This window comes from Mercenaria mercenaria, chromosome 7 (assembly GCF_021730395.1).
Source record: "Mercenaria mercenaria strain notata chromosome 7, MADL_Memer_1, whole genome shotgun sequence".
Lineage (NCBI taxonomy): Eukaryota > Metazoa > Mollusca > Bivalvia > Venerida > Veneridae > Mercenaria > Mercenaria mercenaria.
This window is the reverse complement of record NC_069367.1, coordinates 58,179,394-58,186,022: the sequence shown is the minus strand read 5'-3', so window position 1 is coordinate 58,186,022 and position 6,629 is coordinate 58,179,394. Positions and strand designations below refer to the sequence as shown.

General features: G+C 38.4%; 1 pseudogene; it reads right to left on the bottom strand.

Moving 5' to 3' along the window:
- Positions 1–425: 425 nt before the first annotated feature.
- LOC123555800 (uncharacterized) lies at positions 426–5,802 on the bottom strand (annotated as a pseudogene).
- Between the last annotated feature and the right edge of the window lie 827 nt (positions 5,803–6,629).

The window sequence follows — 6,629 nt, the reverse complement described above, 5'->3', positions numbered from 1 at the left end:
ACTTGTAGTCCCTAGCGAGGAAACGACTTATAGTCGCTAGCGAGGTTACTACTTATAGTCGCTAGCGAGGAAACTACTTATAGTCACTAGCGAGGAAACTACTCATAGCCTAGCGAGAAAACTACTAATAGTCACTAGCGAGGTTAATACTTATAGTCAGTATCGAGGAAACTACTTATAGTCCCTAGCGAGGAAACTACTTATAGTCACTAGCGAGGAAACTACTTATAGTCTCTAGCGAGGAAACTACTTATAGTCCCTAGCGAGAAAACTACTTATACTCCCTTGCGAGGAAACTACTTATAGTCTCTAGCAAGGAAACTACTTATAGTCTCTAGCGAGGAAACTACTTATAGTCCCTAGCGAGAAAACTACTTATAGTCCCTAGCGAGGAAACTACTTATAGTCCCTAGCGAGGAAACTACTTAAAGCCTAGCGAGGTTACTACTTATAGTCGCTAGCGAGGAAACTACTTATAGCCTAGCCAGGTTACTACATATAGTCACTAGCGAGCTTACTACTTATAGTCACTAGCGACGTTACTTCTTATAGTCACTAGCGAGGTTACTACTTATAGTCACTAGCGAGGTTACTACTTATAGTCACTAGCGAGGAAACTACTTATAGTCACTAGCGAGGTTACTTCTTATAGTCACTAGCGAGGTTACTATTTATAGTCACTAGCGAGGTTACTACTTATAGTCACTAGCGAGGAAACTACTTATAGTCACTAGCAAGGAAACTACTTATAGTCCCTAGCGAGGAATCTACTTAAATCCTAGCGAGGTTACTACTTATAGTCGCTAGCGAGGAAACTACTTATAGCCTAGCCAGGTTACTACTTATAGTCACTAACGATGTTACTACTTATAGTCACTAGCGGCGTTACTTCTTATAGTCACTAGCAAGGTTACTACTTATAGTCACTAGCGAGGTTACTGCTTATAGTCACTAGCGAGGAAACTACTTATATTCACTAGCGAGGTTACTTCTTATAGTCACTAGCGAGGTTACTACTTATAGTCACTAGCGAGGTTATTACTTATAGTCACTAGCGAGGAAACTACTTATAGTGACTAGCGCGGTTACTACTTATAGTCCCTAGCGAGGAAACTATTTATAGTTACTAGCGTGGTTACTTATTATAGCCTAGCGATGAAACTATTTATAGTCACTAGCGTGGTTACTTCTTATAGGCTAGCGAGGAAACTACTTATAGTCCCTAGCGAGGTTACTACTTATAGTCTCTAGCGAGGTTACTACTTATAGTCCATAGCGAGGTTACTACTTATAGTCCCTAGCGAGGAAACTACTTATAGTGACTAGCGAGGTTTTTACTTGTAGTCCCTAGCGAGGTTACTACTTATAGTCCCTAGCGAGGAAACTACTTATAGTGACTAGCGCGGTTACTACTTATAGTCCCTAGCGAGGAAACTATTTATAGTCACTAGCATGGTTACTTATTACAGCCTAGCGAGGAAACTATTTATAGTCACTAGCGTGGTTACTTCTTATAGGCTAGCGAGGAAACTACTTATAGTCCCTAGCGAGGTTACTACTTATAGTCCCTAGCGAGGTTACTACTTATAGTCCAAAGCGAGGTTACTACTTATAGTCCCTAGCGGGAAAACTACTTATAGTCGCTAATGAGGTTACTACTTACAGCCGAGCGAGGAAACTACTTATAGCCTAGCGAGGAAACTACTTCTGGCCTAGCAAAGTTACTACTTATAGTCACTAGCGAGGTTACTACTTATAGCCTAGCGAGGTTTCTACTTATAGTCACTAGCGGGGTTACTACCTATAGTCACTAGCGAAGTTATTACTTATAGTCACTGGCGAGGAAACTACTTATAGTCACTAGCGAGGTTACTACTTATAGCCTAGCGAGGAAACTACTTATAGTCACTAGCGAGGAAACTACTTATAGCCTAGCGAGAAAACTATTTATAGTCACTAGGGAGATTACTACTTATAGCCCTAGCGATGTTACCTCTTATAGTCACTAGCAAGGTTACTACTTATAGTCACTAGCGAGGTTACTTCTTATAGTCCCTAGCGAGGAAACTACTAATAGCCTAGCGGGGTTACTACTTATAGTCGGTAGCGAGGTTACTACTTATAATCACTAGCCAGGTTTCGACTTATAGTCACTAGCGAGGAAACTACTTATATCCTACCGAGGAAACTACCTATAGCCTAGCGAGGTTACTACTTATAGTCACTAGCGAGGTTACTACTTATAGTCACCAGCGAGGTTACTACTTACAGTCACTAGCGAGGTTACTACTTATAGTCAATAGCGGGGAAACTACTTATAGTCACTAGCGAGGTTACTTCTTATAGTCACTATCGAAGTTACTACTTATAGTCACTAGCGAGAAAACTACTTATAGTCGCTAGCGAGGAAACTACTTATAGTCACTAGCGAGGTTACTACTTATAGCTTAGCGAGGAAACTACTTATAGTCTAGCGAGGAAACTTCTTATGGTCTAGCGAGGTTACTACTTATAGTCACTATCGAAGTTACTACTTATAACCACTAGCGAGGAAACTACTTATAGTCACTAGCGAGGTTACTACTTATAGCCTAGCGAGGGACTACTTATAGCCTAGCGAGGAAACTTCTTATGGCCTAGCGAAGTTACTACTTATAGTCACTAGCGAGGTTACTACTTATAGCCTAACGATGTTACTACTTATAGTCACTAGCGAGGTTACTACTTATAGTCACTGGCGAGGAAACTACTTATAGTCGCCTGCGAAGAAAGTACTTATAGCCTAGCAAGGTTACTACTTATAGTCACTAGCGAGGTTAGTACTTATAGTCACTGGCGAGGAAACTAATTATAGTCGCTAGCAAGGAAACTATTTATAGTCACTAGCGTGGTTACTACTTATAGTCACTAGCGAGGAAACTACTTATAGTCCCTAGCAAGGAAACTACTTATAGTCCCTAGCAAGGAAACTACTTATAGTCCCTAGCAAGGAAACTACTTATAGCCTAGCGAGGAATCTACTTATTGTCACTAGCGAGGAAACGACTTTTAGTCCCTAGCGAGGAAACTACTTATAGCCTAGCGAAGAAACTACTTCTTGTCACTAGCGAGGTTACTGCTTATAGTCCCTGGTAAGGAAACTACTTATTGTCCCTAGTATGGAAACTACTTATAGTCTAGCGAGGAAACTACTTCTAGTCACTAGCGAGGTTATTACTTATAGTCCCTGGTAAGGAAACTACTTATAGTCACTAGTAAGGAAACTACTTATAGTCCCTAGTAAGGAAACTACTTATAGTCCCTAGTAACGAAACTACTTATAGTCCCTAGCGAGGGACTACTTATAGTCCCTGGTAAGGAAACTACTTACAGTCCCTAGTAAGGAAACTACTTACTGTCCCTAGTAAGGAAACTACTCATAGCCTAGCGAGGAAACTACTTGTAGTCCCTAGCAAGGAAACGGCTTTTAGTCCCTAGCGAGGAAACTACTTATAGCCTAGCGAGGAAACTACTTATAGTCACTAGCGAGGTTACTACTTATAGTCACTAGCGAGGTTACTACTTATAGTCCCTAGCGAGGAAACTACTTATAGTCGCTAGCGAGGAAACTACTTATAGCCTAGGGAGGAAACTACTTATAGTCACTAGCGAGGAAACGACTTTTAGTCCCTAGCGAGAAAACTACTTATAGTCTAGCGAGGAAACTACTTATAGTCACTAGCGAGGTTACTACTTATAGTCCCTAGTGAGGAAACAACTTATAGTCCCTAGTGAGGAAACAACTTATAGTCCCTAGTGAGGTTACTTCTAATAGTCCCTATTAAGGAAACTGCTTATAGTCCCTAGTGAGTAAACTACTTATAGTCCCTATTAAGGAAACTACTCATAGTCCCTAGTAAGAAAAATGGTTATAGTTCCTAGTAAGGAAACTACTTATAGTCCCTAATGATGAAACTACTTATAGTCCCTAGTGAGGAAACTGCTTATAGTACCTAGTAAGGAAACTACTTATAGTCTCTATTTTGACACATCATTTACAAGGCGTCAATATAAACGCGTGAGCTACAATTCTAATTTTATAGTACACGATCACAAATCTGTTTTGATGACAAAAATGTTTTTCTGATGATATATTGTCCAATTCCGTGATGGAATGCATTCGCCTTAAGCTGCTATGAACTACACGATATTAATTCATAAATTTAACATTTGTGCAGTCAGCGTGTCTGCAAACTAGCAATGCTTTGTGTCGTTCACTCGGAGACTTCTCTTATCATTTACATACACATTTTACATAATTGACCAAAGACTATAACTATACCGCTGCAAGTATCCCGCGAACAGACACGTAACTTTCTTAATTTCAGATGATTACTGTTAGACATGAACTCCTGTTTTGCCGACAAAATGAAATATCATTGATACCGTTTTAATATATAACGATATAATATATATCATGACTATAGCACTGAGAAATAAAAATATCGTCCTGTGCTGAAGTAGATAGACACTCAGTATGATCAACCGACAAGTACATAAAACATATTATGTTATATCGCTAAATTTTCTTAACGCCTACAATTTTATAATATTCGCATTAATAAAGCAAATCAAATCAAGTTTTTATTTAAATTGTTATGTCTAAAGCTTCCAAAGCGTTATCCTGTTGACTTTAAAACCTATCACGGCAGCGTTGTTACATTCAATCAGATGTGTAATAAATCGATCTTTTTAGATCGTTCAACACCAAACTTACGTTGTGTTAGTGGTTCTGTTTAGTTCCTCAGATTGAACATTTCGGCTTGTGTAATTAAAATACTCCCGCATTTTGGGTATAGTGTAATCATTCCTCGGATATGGTCCGTCATATAAAGGCTCCGTAACTTCATAACCCTTTTCTAAATTCCAGTTTTGTTCAGTCCTTCCTATTGTTTTCATATAGAACAAGCCCATTATTTAAACTGGTGAACATACGCTACTTTTCACCTAATTGCACTCTGTTGCATTGAAAGTAGGTTCCATGTATATCGCCGTACATGTATGAACACATCTGAGAATGCACCCATTGTCGGTGGCGGATAGAACATTACGGTTTGTGTATTCAGAGGGCTACGACTCCCCCACAATTTGAGCCGCCCGTTTGCTGCAAGCAAGAGAGGTGGGTCATAGATTTTGAGATGTCACATATTCCCATATTTGCATGTTTGTGTTCATGTGTGTGTTCCCTTTTCAGAGTATCTTTGACCTTAGAGGCGTAGACCTTTTGGCGGTCGTATTAGACCAGTGCAATTAATCAGATAGTCATATCAAGCCCTAAAATCTACTGTTTATGCTTATATTTTCAGTTGTTATATATTTTACTAAGTCTTTTCATTTTTACGTTGCACATACATAAACGTTAAGCCAAATTCATTACCAAAAATCCATTTGTTACCTGTTTATTGCTTTCCCCATTACGTTTTTAATTAAATTTATATTAAACTTTATCGTTAAATGTAATTCAGTATATATATATATATATATAATATATATAAAATATATATATATATATAATATAAATATATATATATATTATATATAAAATATGAAGCCGGTGGTTTGTGCCAGTTTGGTGAGCAGAGAAGCAATAAACTGAACATTTATGCAATACAAAACAGCTGGTGATATATAAAAATAATATAATACTTGTGCTAATGTATCACTACAGTTGTTGTAGCAGGATAAGAGCAGGATATCCACTCTGTTTCCATGTTCACGTGTGAGATACTGAAACAAACGACCACATACCACAACAGACGGCATTGAAGGTGTTTATCCTTAAAATCCAACATTTCCTAGATTTCTTTTATTTCAGTCTACGGACAGGACCCTCAGAACAGGACTGAAAATGCCAAGTATCCCTCCATTCATTCGAGAATATAGCTAGTATACCGAAACTATCAAAAAATAACTAATAAGTGATCATCTCGATGAATCTGAAAGGGTTGCCCACAAAAACATATGTCTTTGCATAATTATCATTCCTCAACCGTCGTTGTCATTTTAGTCCAACAATTGTTTTAAATTCGGGCATAACAAGAAGAACTGTAACTAATTCTCATGACCTGGACACCTGGGGTCCTCCGTTGTGTTTTGCTTATTCTGGCGAGAGATATTCAGCCAAGTTCTTGACTGCAAGACATGGTAGATCGGAAAGGACGTTCTCCGTGTCAAATTCACAACTCGTGTAAAGGGCGAAGAGTACTAATCACAGACATATCAGTTCGTGTCGCACCATAAACAATACAACTATGAATGTTCCCTAATGACCTTGTAAATGAATCAGTTAAAAATGACCCAGTATCTAACTCGTCCAAGATCATTTTTGGCAGAAATTCTGACCAGATACAAAGATTAGGTCAAGATGCTGACTTTCTGACAATGTGTATTAACTATCTAATTTTTGACGACGGCCGACGACAGACACTGTAGGTAAAAATATTTAAGTAAGCTGAAAAAAACAAACAAAAAAAACAAACAAATAAAGATATGATCACTATGGAACCCTAAAAATGCAAATTTAAAGTTCAATTGTTTGAAATAAGTTATGAAACTCTCCCAGTTTGCCGCGTGTCCGCTGCCCACATCTG